This window comes from Chlorocebus sabaeus, chromosome 27 (genome assembly GCF_047675955.1).
Source record: "Chlorocebus sabaeus isolate Y175 chromosome 27, mChlSab1.0.hap1, whole genome shotgun sequence".
Classification (NCBI taxonomy): domain Eukaryota; kingdom Metazoa; phylum Chordata; class Mammalia; order Primates; family Cercopithecidae; genus Chlorocebus; species Chlorocebus sabaeus.
The window spans coordinates 10,101,726-10,121,127 of NC_132930.1; the positions used below are offsets into that span (position 1 = coordinate 10,101,726).

The 19,402-nt window shown below is 45.8% G+C and overlaps 1 long non-coding RNA gene across 2 annotated transcripts in view; it reads right to left on the reverse strand.

The window, feature by feature from the left end:
* Positions 1–3,704: 3,704 nt before the first annotated feature.
* LOC140710549 (uncharacterized) overlaps positions 3,705–19,402 on the reverse strand; it is a 30,926-nt gene continuing 15,228 nt past the window's right edge. The window contains exons 2-4 of one of the 2 annotated variants that reach the window (XR_012091616.1): positions 15,168–15,255; positions 6,999–7,120; positions 3,705–4,436 (exon numbers count right to left, since the gene is read on the reverse strand). This is a non-coding gene — a long non-coding RNA (uncharacterized lncRNA). Of the gene's footprint in view, positions 4,437–6,998; positions 7,121–15,167; positions 17,656–19,402 lie in introns of those variants that run through there. The other variant, XR_012091615.1, reaches the window with a different exon arrangement.

The following is a 19,402-nucleotide window of genomic DNA, read 5'->3' on the forward strand; positions in this document are numbered from 1 at the left end:
CCTGAATAGCTGGGATTACAGACGTGTACCACCATGCCTGGCTAATTTTGTATTTTTAGTAGAGATGGGGCTTCTTCATGTTGGTCAGGCAGGTCTTGAACTCCTGATCTCAAGTGATCCACCTGCCTCAGCCTCCCAAAGTGCTAGGATTACAGGTGTGAGCTACCATGCCCGGCCTCCACTGTTCTTTTTTGTTTTTTTTTTGAGACGGAGCCTTGCTCTGTCGCCCAGGCTGGAGTGCAGTGGATTGATCTCGGCTCACTGCAAGCTCCGCCTCCTGGGTTCACGCCATTCTCCTGCCTCAGCCTCCCGAGTAGCTGGGACTACAGGCGCCCGCCACCACGCCCGGCTAATTTTTTGTATTTTTAGTAGAGACAGGGTTTCACCGTGTTAGCTGGGATAGTCTCGATCTCCTGACCTCGTGATCTGCCTGTCTCGGCCTCCCAAAGTGCTGGGATTACAGGCGTGAGCCACCGCGCCCAGCCTCTACTGTTCTTTTGGGTGCTCTTGCCACCCAAAAGAACTCTTTTAGTGCAATAAAAGTACCTAGTTTTCTTATTTAACTTATTAAAATACTTATTTTTTAAAAAATTTTACATGCTGTTTCCCTTATTTCTGTTTACTTCACAATCTTTCTTCTTTTTCTTTCATTTACTAGAACTCAAATTAGAGAGTTCGAAATGCATAGCAATACAAATAGTTCTTGGATTGATTTCTGACTCATCTTTTAGCCAGACAGCTTGAAATTACAATCAATGGCCTACCTCTTTGGCAGCCTCTGAAGACTCCCTTATATTTCTGGAGCTGGGAGTTCTTTTTGGTGTTATCTAGCAGTTTCTTCTTGAAACAGAGGAGAATAGAGGGGGTAAAGTTACTGCAGTAAGTTCAAACCAGTGAAGGGAACACTAGAGAAGGAGTCAGAACTAGAACCTGCATGTGCAATATTCCCGCCCAGGTTTCTTTCTTTTTTCCTTTGCTCTTCCATGAGTGATATCCCTCCTCTATCCTTTTACTTAAACGAAAGTATATTATCTCCCTAATCCCATGTGATGGATTTAAGGATCATTTTATTTTAGGTTTTAGTTTTTGAGACGGAATCTTGCTCTGTTGCCCAGGGTGGAGTGCCATGGCACCATCTCAGCTCGCTGCAACCTCCACCTCCTGGGTTCAAGTGCTTCTCCTGCCTCAGCCTCCTGAGTAGCTGGAACTACAGGCGCCCACCACCAGACCCTGCTAATTTTTGTATTTTTAGTAGAGACAGGGTTTCACTATGTTGGTCAGGCTGGTCTCGAACTCCTGACCTCAGGTGATCTGCCTGCCTCGGCCTCCCAAAGTGCTGGGATTATAGGCGTGAGCCACGATGCCCCGCCTTCAAGGATCATTTTAAATATCAGTGGGTTACACAATTGTGACACTTGAGACGCAGCAGTCATAAGACTACCAAGGCCTCTTTGGAAATCACAGCTTTCAAGATGGGAGTCTCCTCCCAATTTTTTTGTTCTGGTCTTAGGGTGGTAACAAGAGGCTTTCTCGTGACATACCTAAGCCTTCCTGCTTTGAGCTGAATTGAAAGTAGGGCAGTACTTGCCAATCCCGTGATATTTTGGTGTCTCTCTCTGGTCCTCACCAAGATTAGGAAGTGGGAACATTTAAATCCCATGCCTACTGGCTCCCTTTCTCCCTCCCTCCTTTTTTTTTTTTTTCCTTTTTTCTTTCTTTCTTCCTTTTAAACCAAGCACACTCCTAAATCCAAATTGGGAGATTTTCCAAAAGTTAGGCCTCTTTAAATTCGATCCTTTCCCCCTTGTTTCTCCTACAGTTGCAATGCCTGCCTCACAATGCACCCAAAGGCAGTAAGTCTACAAACGCACAGAGGAGAAAAATAGGAATCGTGTACTGAGTTGTATTTATTTATTTTATTTTTAATTCCTCTTTATTTATTTATTTTTTTGACCAGGCGAAGTGGCTTATGCCTGTAATCCCAGCACTTTGGGAGGCTGAGGCAGGAGGACCACTTGAGGTCAGGAGTTCAAGATCAGCCTGGGCAACACAGAGAAACCCCATATCTACCAAAAAAAAAAAAAAAAAAAGCTAGGCATGGTGTATGCCTGTAGTCCTAGCTAGTCAGGAGGCTGAGGTGGGAGAATCACCTGAGGCTGCAGTGAGCTATGATTGCACCACTGCACTCCAGCCTGAGCAACAGAGTGAGAGACCCTGTCTCTATAAAAATAAAATAAAATAAACCTTTTTTGTTCAGCCAGGCGCGGTGGCTCACACCTGTAATCCTAGCACTTTGGAAGACTGAGGCAGGCAGATCACCTGAGGTTGGGAGTTAGAGGCCAGCCTGACCTACATGAAGAAACCCCATCTCTACTGAAAATACAAAATTAGCTGGGTATGGTGGCGCATGCCTGTAATCCCAGTTACTCAGGAGGCTGAGGCAGGAGAATTGCTTGAACCTGGGAGATGGAGGTTGCAGTGAGCCGAGATCGCGCCATTGCACTCCATCCTGAAGACTGAGCGAGACTCTGTCTCAAAAACAAAACAAACAAACAAACAAAAACAAAACAAAACAAACAAAAAAACAAATTTTTTTTTTTTTTTTGGAGACAGGGTCTTGCTCTGTCACCCAGGCTGGCCTCAAACTCCAGGACTCAAGGGATCCTTCCACCTCAGCCCTGTGGGTAGCTAGCCTACAGGTGTGCACCACTGTGCCCAGTACTATACAGAGTTTTAAATTATTATGATTTCTATTTTGAACACATACCTAAATGAAACCATGACAGTCATTTTTTTTTTTTTTTTTTTTTTTTTTTTGAGATGGAGTCTTGCTCTGTCACCCAGGCTGGAGTGCAATGGCATGATTTTGGCTCACTGCAACCTCTGCCTCCCGAGTTTAAGTGATTCTCCTGCCTCAGCCTCCCATGTGCCTGGAATTACAGGCACATGCCACTACACCTGGCTAATTTTTATGGTTTTAGTAGAGATGGGGTTTCACCATGTTGGCCAGGCTGGTCTCCAACTCCTGAGCTCAGATGATCTCAGGCTCCCAAAGTGCTGGGATTACAGGCGTGAGCCACTGTGCCCGGCGGTTCTTTCCTCATTTCTACTAACAGCATGGCTAAACACGAGCTCATTTTCCTAGGCCAACTCCCCGTTTCTTACACTCCAGGCTGGTTCATTTCCATTTCCACCCAGCAGGGAAGATTAACTTTCCTTCTCCTGGCTCTGGAATTTGTGTTTTTGTTTGTTTGTTTGAAGTCTAACATGGCAGGGGATCGGCCTGCATCTTCCATTCCTGCTCATCTTGGTTCTTCAGAGGGGATCAGGTCTTCTTTGGCAGAGAAATTTTAAAACAACACCTCAAGCAAAGCATAAAAAGTCAGCTGAAACCAGCCTTCACCAAAGACCAGCTGCCCACTCACCCAACAAACAGTCTGGAATTCCTTTACAGGATTCTATCTTTTTGGGGGCTATTTATTCAGTCCTTGGTTTACTACCAGAGCTGGTATTTGCTGTCACCCTGTGATAAAAACTACAAAGATAAAAGCTTTCTTAAGGACTGATGGCATCTTTGAGATGCCTCAGGCTGATCTGCAGAGATTTTCACCACAGTTTAGCAGCATTTGCACCAGTCCTCCGGCCTCACATCCTTGGAATTTACTCCATTGATTCCTAATGGCCTGGGCAAGTCTGCCTGGAAGGGGAGGTTCTTCTTTGCAATAAGATCACAATCAGAGTCAGCCCTGTGGGAGGGAAAGGAGAGATTTCCTAACCTTTCCTGAAAGCACACCAAGAATTCCCCTTGGCCCAGCACTGGGGTCAGGAACACCGCTTCGGTCAGGAACACCGCTTCCAACTTCTTACTGTGTACCCAAGAATTAAAGCCAGGAAATCACAGCAAAGGGGTCATTTATTCATTCATCAAATATTTATTAGACATCTACTCTGTATGAGGCACTGTACTAGGGCCTCGGTTTACAAAGATGCATAAGTCATAGTTCCTACCAGGCAAAGTCAAATAAGCCTACAGATGCTCACAGTGCTACGTGATTCACATCTTAAGAGTGGTCTGTGTTGGCCGGGTGTGGTGGCTCATGCCCATAATCCCAGCGCTTTGGGAGGCCGAGGCGGGCAGATCACCTGAGGTCAGGAGTTCGAGACCAACCTGGCCAACATGGTGAAACCTCACCTCTACTAAAAATACAAAAATTAGCTGTGCGTGGTGGTGTGCACCTGTAATCCCAGCTACTCGGGAGGCTGAGGCAGGAGAATCGCTTGAACCCGGGAGGCGGAGGTTGCGGTGAGCCAAGATTGTGCCACTGCACTCCAGCCTGTGCAACAGAGTAAGATTCTGTCTCAAAAGAAGAAGAGAGGTCTGTGATGAGGTCAAGGATCTCGGAAGAGGGAGGCCATCACACTGCAGATGGTGGAACCTGGTGGAGGAAAGATGGCATCACAAAAGAGGTGACTGTCCGCAGAGCCTTTCAGAAGGAAGAGCTCAGACACCGGGGACAAAGGGCATGAGGACTGAAGTGTGGGAGAAAGAAGTGACTGTTCTGTTTGAGTCCTTCCTGAAGCAGACCCAGAAACAAGAACTTGAGGGCAGTAATGAATTTGGGAGATGATTCCAAGGAACCGCAGTGGGGTACGGGGAGTGCAGCAGGGAATGTAAGGAGAGCATGGCATGTCAACAAGATGGTTATCACTGTGGGCGATTGGAGCTCAATCCTACCAGGCAGCTCTGGAAGTTGATGTAGAGCAAGTCTTACAGTCATCCCAGTAGAAGGGCAAAGAAGGTGGGTGGGGGGAGTTGCTTCCAGGGATACTTCCAGCTTGCCCTGCCTAAATGTTCTTAGAACCAAAGAAAAGCCACAGGAGAGCTGTAGATATTTGCAGCAGTATTCAGTGTGTACAGGTCAATGCAGCCAGTTATCAGCGAGGCCCCATAGCATCTGCTACATGGACCAAAGGCACTGAGACATGAGAACAGCACCACAGGCTGGGCCCAGTGGCTCACGCCTGTAATCCCAGCACTTTGGGAGGCTGAAGCGGGCGGATCACCTGAGGTCAGGAGTTCAAGACCAGCCTGGCCAACATGGTGAAACCCTGTCTCTACTAAAAATACAAAAATTAGCCAGGCATGGTGGCGAGTGCCTATAATCCCAGCTACTCGGAGGCTGAGGTAGGAGAATCGCTTTAACCTGGGAGGCTGAGGTTGCAGCGAGCCAAGATAGCGCCACCGCACTCTAGTCTGGGCAACACAGCAAGACTCTGTCTCAAAAAAATAAATAAATAAAATAAATTTTAAAAACAATAAAAAAAGAAAAAAAAAAGGAAACAGCACCACAAATGATGGGCTATCTGTTGAAGTGGCAAGAAGTTGGTTGTGATCTGGGAAGGCAGAGTGACACAGAGACACCGGCCTTGGCCAGCTTACCACGTGGATGAATTGCTCGTACTTACAGGGATGTGAACGAATCATTCCTTCTTCTGTACTCCCAGGCAAAGCAGGGCCCTTGTGCTATTATAGCATTAACTTTGTATGCCTACATGTACCCAACCAGACTATCAGTTGTGGATTGTGATCTCACTCACCATCCTGAGTCTAACAGCCAGCCAGGGTCTAGCATAGGGCAGGGACTCAGAAGGTATTTGAATGATGGATGGCTAGTTTGGTTTATACTCACAGCTCTACCCAGAGCTATTTACTGTGATTAGAGCAGGATTATTTTGGATCCAAAAGGGCACGAGATTATCTTGTGTATGCACTTTGGAAGAGGATTGGAAAGGAGTGGTTGACCGGATGCTCTGAAATATTTTGGAACTCCTTCTCTATAAGTCCAAGCTGGTCCCAGGAGACACTTCCTTCCTCCCCTGCTGCTCCAGCAAGGCCTTGGTGGAACTTTGCCGAATCATCACTTTCATGGAAGACATTTTGCCGCAGTCCTGATGTCATCGGAGAAGCCTGGACTTTCCCTCTGGCCTCGGCCAACTGAGTGGCCTAAGCTCCTCTTTCTGACTAGTTCACACAGCAGTTGCCTCTGGTTGCCAACCAGAGAAAGAGGCTATCATTGTCATTCAACAAGACAACGGCTTTCTGAAGTGGCCGTGTGACCTTTTCAGAAAATCCCCATAGAAAGGGGAAATATTTTGATGGTAAACAAGAGGAAAACAGAAACAACTCAGTCGCCAAAATGGGGCCTCACACCCAATGATTCTGACACAGACCTTAAGATAGAGGAAAGATAATAGGATCTCATCATAGAGTCCATAAAGAATCTCCGGAGGTCTAGTCAGTCCATCCTCCTGCTGGAGATACAACCAAACTGAATTCATTAAATAGCTATACTTAAAGATTTTTTAGGAAAGTTTTTTTTTTTTTTTTGTCTTTTCTCATTAGACATCAGAAAATGTTTAGATAAGAAGCTCTTTGGAAAAGAGATTTCTTTTGTCTTTTCCCATTAGGGATCAAAAAATGTTTACAGGTAAGAAGGAATAATAGAACTTATTTCCTGGAAACTCATTTCATAGCTGAGGAAATTGAAGCAGAGCCAGTACTAAAATGTGTTCTTTGAGCCACAGTTCAGAAACTTCCTTAAATCATTCATCAAGCATTCCTTGAGTCCCTGCCCCATGGACTTTTACTTGGCGCTGGGGAAATGCAACTCAGCAAGGCAGTTTCTACACCCGCAGAAGGCAGCTTATAATCCAGATGAATGGGAATATTTGCATTGAATTAACTATAACCAGATGTCACCAATGCCATAATGAAGGCATGTTCAAATGCATCTTAAGTCTTACCAAGGGCCTTTTTGGTTTTAAAAAATGGGCACCAGGCTAGGCGAGGTGGTTCTTGCCTGTAATCTTAGCACTTTGGGAGGCCCAAGGTGGGAGGATTGCTTGATTTCAGGAGTTTGAAACCAGCCCAGGCAACATAGTGAGACCTCATTTCTACAAAAAATTTTTAAAAATTAGGTACACATGATGACACATACCTGTAGTTCCAGCTACTTGGGAGGCTGAGGTGGGACAATCACCTGAGCCTAGGAGGTCGAGACTGCAATGAGCCGTGATCATGCCACTGCACTTCTGCCTGGGAGACAGAGTGAGATCCTGTCTTAAAAAATACAAATAAATTAAAAAAAAAAAAAGAGAAATGAATTCACTTAGGCACACACTTCATTAACAATTGTGTAAATCCCTAAATTCTGCTGTAAAAACAGAAAACACATGCCCCCATCTCAAGTTTGTAGTACCAGGCTGTTATTTGTCGAAAGAGTTCAAAGGAGCTAGACCTTCCTACTGCTGCAACCTTGGAAGTGTGGTCTCACTATGTTGCCTGGGCTGATTCTCCAAAATAAAAGAAGAAAAGGAAAATCCTCTATTTGTCCAGATTTATTCTAGAAAACCACAATGAGGCTGGGCGCGGTGGCTCACGCCTGAATCCCAGCACTTTGGGAGGCCAAGGTGGGCAGATGACTTGAGGTCAGGAGTTCAAGACCAGCCTGGCCAACATGGTGAAACCTCATCTCTACTAGAAATACAAAAATTAGCTTGACGTGGTGGCAGGTGCCTATAATCCAAGCAATCCAAGCTACTTGGGAGGCTGAGGCAGGAGAATCACTTAAACCCAGTAGGTGGAAGTTGCAGTGAGTCACGATCGTGCCACGGCACTCCAGCCTGGGCAACAAAGCGAGACTCTGTCTCAAACAAACAAACAAACAAACAAACAAAAATAAATGAAAACCACAATGATACTCTCTCTCTCTCTCTCTCTATATATATATATATATGTAACAAGAGTTCTGCTCTTGTTGCTCAGGCTGGAGTGCAATGGTGCGGTCTTGGCTCACTACAACCTCCACCTCCCAGGTTCAAGCGATTCTCCTGCCTCAGCCTCCCGAGTAGCTGGGACTACAGGCATGTGTCACCACACCCGGCTGATTTTTGTATTTTTAGTAGAGTTGGGGTTTCACTATGTTGGCCAGGCTGGTCTTGAACTCCTGACCTCATTATCTGCCGCCTCCGCCTCCCAAAGTGCTGGGATTACAGGCGTGAGCCACCACGCCCAGCAACTCTGTAGCTATTTTAAGCAGAAAGGGATTTATTTATGTAAGTAGGTGCTTACACGACTTTTTTGTTTGTTTTGTTTTGTTTTTTTGAGATAGAGTCTCACTCTGTTGCCCAGGCTGGAATGCAGTGGCGCAATCTCAGCTCACTGCAACCTCCGCCTCCTGGGTTCAAGCAATTCTCCTGCCTCAGCCTCCCAAGTAGCTGGGATTACAGGCGCCTGCCACCATGCCCAGTTCACTTTTGTATTTTTAGTAGAGACGGGGTTTCATCATGTTGGCCAGGCTGATCTCGAACTCCTGAACTCAAGGTGATCTGCCTGCCTTGGCCTCCCAAAGTGGTAGGATTACAGGCGTGAACCACCGTGCCCAGCCCTAAACAGTTGTTGGAAGAGCAGGTACCTGGCTGGAACTTTGGGCATGACGTCCATAGTAACACTGCAGAACTGGCCTGCCACGGGAGCTGCTCCATCAGCCCCATCCAGGAAGGTGAGGAATCAGAAAACTACCCGTGTAACTATTGTGTTCATGGACAGGCCACTTTCATTTTTTAGGGACCAGAAAAGCTGCCACTGCCGCATCTAGGACAGAGTCATGCTGTCTGCCAGGTCCATACCAGCAAAAGGGTGCCCTGTGTTCTCTCAACACCCACAAAGCTAGAGCAGCACACTGGGATGGACCTGCAGGAACACTCTATGTGTGTATGCCTGTACTTGCTGGAGAAACAGCAGAAACAGCCAGAAACCTGGCCTCTCCCTTGTTGTTACCTTCTAAACCTGGCCCAGATGGATCTGTTTGTCAGAACATACATTACATTTGGAACTTTGACTGCAAGGAAGTCTGGGAAATGTAGCTTTCAGCTTTCCAGCCTTTTAGTACAGGAAGGCACACTGGAAAACGAGTAGAATGAGATCATCTATAATAGCTACCACATTCAACATCTCCAACAGCCACTGCCCTGTGGACCTTGTCATCTCTTACCTGGACAATTGCAATCTCCTCATAACCAATCTCTCTGCTCCCAAGTTCCTTTTTCAATCTATTCTCTGTGGTGTGCTTGAGGTTTTTTCTCTAAGATACATCCTTGATTATGTCACTTTTCTGCTCAAAGTCTTGTCACCCATAAAAATAAGAACCAACTGGGTGCGGTAGCTCACACCTGTAATCCCAGCACTTTGGGAAGCCAAGGTGGGAGGATTGCTTGAGCTCCAGGAATTTGAGACCAGTCTGGATGGTATAACCCCATCTCTACAAAATACACAAAAATTAGCCAGGCGTGGTGGTACACGCCTGTAATTCCAGCTACTAGGGAGGCTGAGGCAGGAGAATCGCTTGAACTCAGGAGGTAGAGGCTGCAGTGAGCTCAGATTGAACCACTGCACTCCAGCCTGGGTGACAGAGTGAGACTGCCTCAAACCAACAAGCAAAAAAACCCATTCTCCTTTCAAATGTCTTAATGACCTGGCTCCAACCCATCTTACTAGCTGCAAATCCTGCCACTTTGCCACCCTCCCAGGCTTCAGTCACACCAGATACTAAATGCTTTCTAATCCCAACCCCTACCCCCAAACCCCAATCTTGTCATTGTTGTTCATGTTGTGCCTCTGGCTAGAATGCCCTGCCAGCCTTCATTTTCTCATTTTTAATTCCCTTGCCCAGGTTGGGAATGGTGGCTCATGTCTGTAATCCCACTGCTTTAGGAAGCCGAGGCAGGCAGATGGCTTGAGCCCAGGAGTTTGAGACCAGCCTGGGCAACGTAGCAAGATCCCATGTCTACAAAACATTTAAAGAAAAGTTAGCTGGGCATGGTGGTACATGCTCGTAGTCCCAGCTACTTGGGAGGCTGAGACAGGCAGATTGCTTGAGTCCAGTCCAGGAGTTTGAGGCTGCAGTGAGTTATGTCACACGACTGCACTCCAGCCTGGATGACACAGTGAGATCATCTCTACATTTTTTTTTTTTTCTTTTTGAGACGGAGTCTCGCTCTGTCATCCAGTCTGGAGTGCAGTAGCGTGATCTCTGCTCACTGCAACCTCCACTTCCAGATTCAAGTGATTCTCGTGCCTCAGCTACACGAGTGGCTGGGACTACAGGTGGTCACCAACACGCCCAGCAGTGTTTTGTATTTTTTGTTGTTGTTGTTGAGACACAGTGTCACTCTGTCACCCAGGCTGGAGTGCAGTGGTGCCATCTTGGCTCACTACTACCTTCGCTTCCTGAGTTCAAGCAATTCTCCTGCCTCAACCTCCCAAGTAGCTGGGACTACACGCACGCACCAACACACCTACCCTAATTTTTTAATATATTTTTAGTACAGACTGGGTTTCTCCATGTTGGTCAGGCTGGTCTCAAACTCCTGACCTCAAGTGATCCGCCCGCCTTGGCCTCCCAAAGTGCTGAGATTACAGACATGAGTCACCACACCTGACCTAAAATTTTTTCTTTCAATAAAAACATAATAATAATTCTCTGTCCAAGGCCAGGCATGGTGGCTCACTCTTGTAATCCCAAAAGGGAGGCCGAGGCGGGTGGATTACCTGAGGTCAGGAGTTCAGGACCAGCCTGGCCAACGTGGTGAAACTCCGTCTCTACTAAAGAAATACAAAACTTAGCCGGGTGTGGTGGCGGGCGCCTGTAATCCCAGTTACTCAGGAGGCCGACACAGGAGAATTGCTTGAACCCAGGAGGCACAGGTTGTGGTGAGCCAAGATTGCGCCATTGCCCTCCAGCCTGGGCAACAAGAGAGAAACTCTGTCTCAAAAAAAAAAAAGAAAGATCCCCTGTCCAAGTATTACCACCTCTAGGAATTTTCCTTTACTTTTTCCCTTTTTCCCCACAGGCACAATTAATAGATTCTTCTGGCATTTACAACCATCTGTAGTGCTCGCCTCACTTTGTATAGTTATACGTGTAGTTCCAAGGTGATGGAATGGATCATGTTTCTATTTATCTGTGTATGCCCAGTGTTTGACTCTTGATAGATTATGAATACTTGTTGAACAAGTGAATGAATGAATGAATGATTATATGATTGTCCTGGGTGTCTAAGACACCCAATCCCACCTGACTGGCTTTTCTCTTCAGTTTATAGACATGCTCATCTCAAAAGGCCAGCTCTCCTTTGATCCACTGGTGATTACCCTATCACTGTTCTTCATTTCATGGCCCCATTAGTCGAGCAGATTGTCTTGCTTGCTGTCTTCCCACCTTCCTCCCAGTCGCTGCTCAGCCTTTACCACTCCACAGAAACCACCCTTGTCAAGGGCACCCATTATCTCCCAGTTGCAAAACAAAATGATAGTTTTCAATCCTTGTCTTATTAACCCTTTGCCTCAGTTGACTTTGTAAACGCGCCTGCCTTCTTGAATCTAATAATTTCCTGGACTAACGCTTTCTTCTTAACTTCTTCATGTGCTCTTGTCCCTTTGCCAGGACACAGTTTCTGTCCCTAGTCCTATCCTCTTCTTGTTCACCCAACACTCTGGGTGATCTCTTGGCTTCAAGCCCTATCAATTCGCTGCCAAGACATCAAACTTGTGCCTATCTACGGGACATTCTTCTGCCTGCTAGGTGCACCTGATGAGGCTCATTAGGCCTGTATGTGTGGAGTTTTGAAGTTCGGAAGTTTGAAGATGAACTCAGGCACTACTGCAATGACCTCCAAACTGGTGCCTCTGTGCTGCTCTGATCCCTTGCTATGTGCACTAACACTGCACCCAGAACTAGTGACCTTGTTAAAACTAGCATCTGTCTGGGCATGGTGGCTCATGCCTGTAATCCCAGCACTTTGGGAGGCTGACATGGGTGGACAGCTGAGGTCAGGCGTTTGAGACCAGCCTGGCCAGCATGGTGCAACCCTGTTTCTAACAAAAATACAAAAATTAGCTGGGCGTGGTGGTGCACATCTGTAATCCCAGCTACTGGGGAGGCTGAGGCATAAGAATGACTTGAACCTGGGAGGCGGAGGTTGCAGTGAGCTGAGATTGCACCACTGCACTCCAGTCTGGGCAACAGAGCAAGGGACTCTTTCTCAAAAAAAAAAAAAAAAAAAAACAAAACGGCCGGGTATGGTGGCTCACGCCTGTAATCCCAGCACTTTGGGAGGCTGAGGCGGGCGGATCACGAAGTCAGGAGTTTGAGACCAGTCTGGCCAATAAAGTGAAACTCCATCTCTACTAAAAATACAAAAATTAGCTGGGTGTGGTGACAGGCACCTGTAGTCTCAGCCACTTGAAAGGCTGAGGCAGAAGAATCGCTTGAACCTGGGAGGCAGAGGTTGCAGTGAGCTGAGATTGTGCCACTGCACTCCAGGCTGGGCAACATAGCAAGACTTCGTCTAAAAACAAACAAACCAACCAACCAAAAAACCAAAACCAAAAAACCCCACTAGCATCTGACTGGTCACTATTTTACTCAATGGCTCTCCATGCCATCAGAGCAAAAGCCAAAGTCCTTACAGTGGACCAGAAGCCTTAGCAGGCTGTACACAGTTTGGCCCCATTATCTTCCTACCTCATTTCTTATTTCTTTTTCTTTCTCTCTCTCTCTCTCTCTCTCTCTCTCTCTCTCTCTCTCTCTCTTTCTCTCTCTCTCTCTCTCTCTCTCTCTCTCTGTGTGTGTGTGTGTGTGTGTGTGTGTGTGATGGAGTCTCACTGTTACCAAGGCTAGAGTGCAATGGCGCGATCTCAGCTTATTGCAACCTCCATCTCCCGGGTTGAAGCAATTCTTGTGCCTCAGCCTCCTGAGCAGCTGGGATTACAGGCGTCGGCTACCATGCCCGGCTAATTTTTGTATTTTTAGTAGAGGCGGGCTTTCACCATGCTGCCCAGGCTAGTCTCAAACTCCTGACCTCAGGGTGATCCACCTGCCTCAGCTTCCCAAAGTGCTGGGATTACAGGTGTGAGCCACCACACCCAGCCCTCATTTCTTATTTCTATCCACTCTGGCTACTGCAGCCCAAACCTTCTAGCTGTTCTTTTTTCTTTCTCTTTTTTAAATATGCATTTTTGCAAAATTTTTTTAATTTTTAAAATATTTAATTATTTTTAAGAGACAGTGTCTTGCTCTGTCACCCAGGCTGGAGTGCAGTGGTACAGTAATGGCTCACTGAAGCCTTGAATTCCTGGACTCCAGCACTTCCCTTCTCTTAGCCTCCCAAGCACAGCCACTGTGCTGGCTGCCAATTTTTAAAAATTGTAGCAGGATCTCAGTATGTTGCCCAGGCTCCTGAACTGAGTAGCTGGGATCACACACATATGCTACCATGCCCTGTTCTTCTAGCTGCCTTTTTTTTTTTTTTTTTTTTTTGAGAGGGAGTCTTACTCTATCGCCCAGGCTGGAGTCCAATGGTGCCATCTCGGCTCACTGCAACCTCTGCCTCCTGGGTTCAAGTGATTTTCCTGCCTTAGCCTCCTGGAGTAGCTGGGACTACAGGTGCTCACCACTATGCCCAGCTAATTTTTATGTTTTTAGTGGAGATAGACTTTTGCCATGTTGGCCAGGCTGGTCTCGAACTCCTGACCTCAGGTGATCTGCCCGCCTTGGCCTCCCAAAGTGCTAGGATTACAGGCATGAGCCACCGTGCCTGACCTTTCCTTTTCTTTTTTAAGTTTTTTTAGGTTCAGGAATACATGTGCAGGTTTGTTAATGCAGGCAAATTCGTGTCACAGTGGTTTGGTGTATAGAGCATTTTGTCACCCAGGTACTAAGCATAGTACCCGATAGTTATTTTTCCTGATCCCCTCCCCTGTCCCTCCAGCAGGCCCCAGTGTCTGCTGTTCCCCTCTTTATGTCCATTGGTTCTCGTTATTTAGCTCCCATTTATAAGTGAGAACATATAATATTTGGTGTTCTGTTCCTGCAGGATGTGATGATGAAATGAAACACTGATTTAGTGTCAGATATCAGAGTCCTGGCACTGCCTTTTAGCGGCTGGTTAATCTTGAGAGGAGTCACTCTACCTTTCCAGATCTGTTTCCTTACCTATAAAATAAAATGATTGAACCAGAAAAGAGATGGCGGATAAGTTTCTCTTTTGGTGCTAAGTCTGATAAATGGCTAGTGATTTTCTGGATAATTTGTGGAGAATACCAGGCTCAGTGGCGTAGAGTTAAGTTTGCTAAGAATGCTGGCCTCCAGCTCCACCCATGTTCCTGCAAAGGACGTGATTTTGTTCTTGTTCTTTTTTTTTTTTTGGGTCTTACTCTGTCACCAGGTTGAAGTGCAGTGGGGCACAATCACAGCTCACTGCAGGCCCGACCTCATAGGCTCAAGCAATCCTTCCACCTTAGCCTCCTGAGTGCCTGGGACTACAGGTGTGCACCACCATTCCCCAACTAATTTGTAGAGACAAGGTCTCCCTTCATTGTCCAGGCTGGTCTCAAACTCCTGGGCTCAAGTGATCCTCCCACCTCAGCCTCTCAAAGTGCTGGGATTACAGGCACGAACCACCATGCCTGGCCAATCACTCTTTTTTATGGCTGCATAGTGTTCCATGGTGAACATGCATTCTAGCCATTCTTTTTTTTTTTCTTTTTTGAGATGGAGTCTCACTCTGTTGCCCAGGCTGGAGTGCAGTGGCGCAATCTCGGCTCACTGCAAGCTCCGCCTCTGGGGTTCACATCATTCTCCTGCCTCAGTCTCCTGAGTAGCTGGGACTACAGGCGCCCGCCACCACACCTGGCTAATTTTTTGTATTTTTAGTAGAGACGGAGTTTCATCGTCTCTACTAATGGAGCCAGGATGGTCTCCATCTCCTGACCTCATGATCCGCCTGCCTCCGCCTCCCAAAGTGCTGGGATTACAGGGTGAACCACCGCACCCGGCCTTACATTCTAGCTATTCTTAAAGACACCAAGCACACTCTTGCTCTGCCTGGAATATACTTCCTCTGAGTATCTGCATTAATCTGTCCCTCACTGTCTTTAGTTCCTCTCAATGTCACCTTCTCAGGGAAGTCTTTCCTTACCACCTTTGAAATATTGCAACCAGCTTTCAGCTTTATTTTGTCTCTGCTTTATTTTTTCTATTCCCTTCTCTGCTCTGTTTTTCTTCATAGTACTTACCATCATCAAGCATGCTTTATATTTTACTTACTTGTTTTTTGTTTGTCTGCTCCCAACAGAAGCAAGCTCCATGAGGACAGAATTTATGCCTATTTTGTTCACTGCTGTTTTCTCCAGGTCTAGAAAAATAATTGGGATATAGTAGGAGTTCAATGAACATTTACAGAATGAATGATTATCCCTACTCCAAATTTTTCTGCTGTCTTCTATCTTACCCCCAATTATCTGACTCTTACCATAATACCATGACTCTTATATTTTAAATATATTGTGAATCCTTTCTTCTCCATCTACTTTGCCACTACCCTGGACTCGGATGGATATGCCTATCTGATCTCAACATTCCCTGTTTGAAACCTTTCTGAATTCCCTGGCATGGCAGACACTTTTCCTCATGAAGTGACCCCTGTCTGTCTCTCAATTTCATCTCACATCACTGCCATGCAACCCTCCAGCACAGAAAACTCCTCGCCTTTACACACCTGAATCTACAATTTATTTGGTTCCTTGGTGATTTTTGCTCACCTGAAATGCACTTCTCTTCTTTGCCTTGCTAGCTTGCAGGCAAACTTCAAGCCTCTCAGCTCTCCCCCAGTTTGGTCCTTTAAGCCAGAATATATAAGTACTCCCCAAAACAAAAAAACAAAAGCAGAACAAACAAACAAAGAATATATAACAACTCACACAGCATCCTGGGCTTACACACCATACAACCATTGGTTGGTTGCTTACCTGCCTTCGTAAGATACGAGTTCCTTGAGGATGGGCACCATAGCTCATTTTCTTTTCTTTCTTTCTCTTTCTTTCTTTCTTCCTTTCTTTCTTTTCTTTCTTTTCTCTCTTTCTTTTCTTTCTTTCTTTTCTTTTCTTTCTTTCTTTCCTTCCTTCCTTCCTTCCTTCCTTCCTTCCTTCCTTCCTTCCTTCCTTCCTTCCTTCCTCTCTCTCTTTCTCTCTCATTCTTTTCTCTCTCTTTCTTTTCTCTCTCTCTCTCTCTCTTTCTCTTTTCTCTCTCTCTCTCTCTCTATCTATCTTTTTTCCTCTTTAAAACTCTTGTTGCCAGGCCGGAATGCAATGGCTTACTTCAACCTTTGCCTCCTGGGTTCATGTGATTCTCCTGCCTCAGCCTCCTGAGTAGCTGGGATTACAGGCACCTGCCACCATGCCTGGCTAATTTTTTAATATTTTTAGTAGAGATGGGGTTTCACCATGTTGGCCAGGCTGATCTCGATCTCCTGACCTCAGGTAATCCACCCACCTCAGCCTCCCAAAGTGCTGGGATAACAGACAGGAGCCACAGTGTCTGGTCAGCTCATTTACTTTTCTATCTTCGGCATGATGCAGAGAACCTGACACATAATAGATGCTTGAAAAATGTTTGTTGGATGAAACAATAGCTGGATGTTTAGATGAATCATCATAACAGAAAATACTTAGATGAGACTTATAATGGTGCTATTCTAAAGACTGCACCTACAGTTACACGTGGAATCCTCTTAATACTCTCAAGGAAGTGGGTACTGCTAAAGAGTCTAAAGGTCATGAACAGCTGTTAATTGCCCATATTCACCCACTAAGTGGTAGAGATGGGATTCAGACTCAAGTATCTGGCTCCAGACTGTGTGTGTGTGTGTGTGTATTTTTTTTCTTTACTGTTTTTGATTGACACATAATAACTGTACATATTTATGGGATACAGTGTGATATTTCAATACATGTATACAATGTGTGATGATCAAATCAGTGTAATTACCAAATCAAATCCAACATGTCAAACATTTACTATTACTTTGTGTGGGGACAGATGGTATTCTTTTTAAATTTTTATTTATTTTAAATTTAATTTATTTTTGGGGCACAGAATCTAGCTCCATCACCCAGGTTGAAGTGCAGTAGCAGAATCACAGCTCAGCGTAGCTTTGATTTTCCAGGTTCCAGCGATCCTCCCACCTTAGCCTCCTGAGTAGCTGGCACCACAGGTGGGTGCCACCCCGCCGGGCTAATTTTTTTGTTGTTGTTTTTTTGAGACTGAGTCTCCCTCTGTTGCCTAGGCTGGAGTGTAATGGCGCCATCTTGGCTCACTGCAACCTCCGCCTCCTGGGTTCAAACTATTCTCCTGTCTCAGCTTCCTGAGTAGCTGGTATTGCAGGTGCCCGCCACCACACCACCGGCTAACTTTTGTACTTTTAGTAGAGATGGGGTTTCACCATGTTGGCCAGGCTGGTCTCGAACTCCTGACCTCAGGTGATCACCCGCCTTGGCCTCCCAAAGTGCTGGGATTACAGGCATGAGCCAACTGCGCCCAGCCCTGCCTGGCTAATTTTCGTATGTTTTGTAGAGACAGGGTTTTGACCTGTTGCCCTGGCTGGTCTCAAACTCCTGAGCTCAAGTGATCTGCCTGCCTCAGCCTCACAAAGTGTTGGGATCACAGGCGTGAGCCACTGTGCCCAGCCCAGACTGTGTCTTTTTTTTTTTTTTTCTTTGTTTGAGACAGAGTCTCACTGTGTCCCCCAGGCTGGAGTGCAATGGCATGATCTTGGCTCACTGCAACCTCCGCCTCGTGGGTTCAAGCGATTATCCTGCCTCAGCCTCCCAAGTAGCTGGGACTACAGGTGCATGCCACCATGCCCAGCTAATTTTAGTATTTTTTAACAGAGACAGGGTTTCACCATGTTGGCCAGGCTGGTCTCAAACTCCTGACCTCAAGTGATCTGCCCGCCTCGGCCTCTCAGAGTGGTGGGATTACAGGAGTGAGCCACCGCACCCAGCCCAGACTGTGTTCTGGAGGACTAAGTGTATAAAGGTGATGGATACATGGTGGACACAAAGGTATTCCAAGCAGAAAAATAATAGAAGCAGAGGCAAGAATGTTCACATTATTTTGATGTAGATTTTATAGTCAGTAAATTTGGCCACATCTGCAATTAATTCTGTCCTATAAAATCATCATCCCCTGCAGTATATTTCAGATTAAAACCTTAACCCTCCCCGTCCCAACACACACACATTTTTAGAGATGGTTTCTCATTATGTTGCCCAGGCTAGACTTGAACTCCTCGGTTCAAGTGATCCTCCCACCTTAGCCTCCTGAGTAGCTGAGACTACAGCTGCATGCCACAGTGCCTGGATTAACCATAGTTTTGAAAACACACTTTTAATCATTCTCAAATGTGTTCCTAACCCTCACATCCTAGATGAGCTAGACCCTTTCTTGACACACACCTCCCAATGTTGAGATCATAACATTTAAATGTACATCCGCATTCACTCATTCATTCAAGGGACACTTATTGAGTGCCCATTATGTTCCAGACACTATTCTTGACACTAGTGATACTAGTGATACCACTACTAGAATACACACAACGTTTGTAACACAATCATAGACATATATGGAATTTTTTGTGAGGCCATGGAGGCCATGGTTAGGATTGCAGGTTCACAAGCCAGAATGCCTGGGTTAAACCCCAACTCTGCCACCTTCTAGTCCTGGGAACTCAGTAATGTCATTTACTTGGTCTCTTTCTGTATAAAATGAGCATAACAACAGTCTCTAGCTCATGGGCTTGTTGTGAGGATTACATAGTTAATACATGTAAAGTGTGTGGCGTAGTATCTGGCAAATACTCAGTAAGCACTTAATAAATGTTAGCAATTTTATGTTGGCAATCTTTTCTGATAAGTTATTGCTGAATGATTGAGCTTCTTAGGTGGGGCTGTTTTCTGTTATAAAATAGAAAGAAATCTGCAGATCGTCTCTGGTAGGGAATAAGTCTTAAAGGGATACAGAGGAATTAACAGCATTTGTTGCCATAACAAAATCATTCTGTGGTCTTGAGCAGGCCTTTAAGAGCCTATAATTTACATTAGTGCTCCCTCCATCTCAGCGGGACAGGCTTTGGCAGAGCTATTTGTGCAAGAACGAAGGTCAAGGGACTCCTTGCATTGAAGGGCTTTCTCAAAATGAAGGATTTGGCTTCTGAGATTAATGTTCGAAGTGAACCCCTGCTATACTTAATTCCCTTTTCTGTGAACTCAGTACATTTTTAAAATTCAGTCAGGGGCCCTCCTATGGTGTGGCATGGAAACTGACGGCCCAGACTCCCTTCTAAACGAGTTCTGAATGGCTCTCCCTCATCCTATGGGCTGTCTACTGCATTCTAGGGGTAGCCCCTGGGCTAAATCCTTTGGATTCAAGAGTGCCCTGGAATAAAACGTCTTAAATTTGCACATATTAGACTTAGTGGGAATTTAATATTAAAGTTGAAA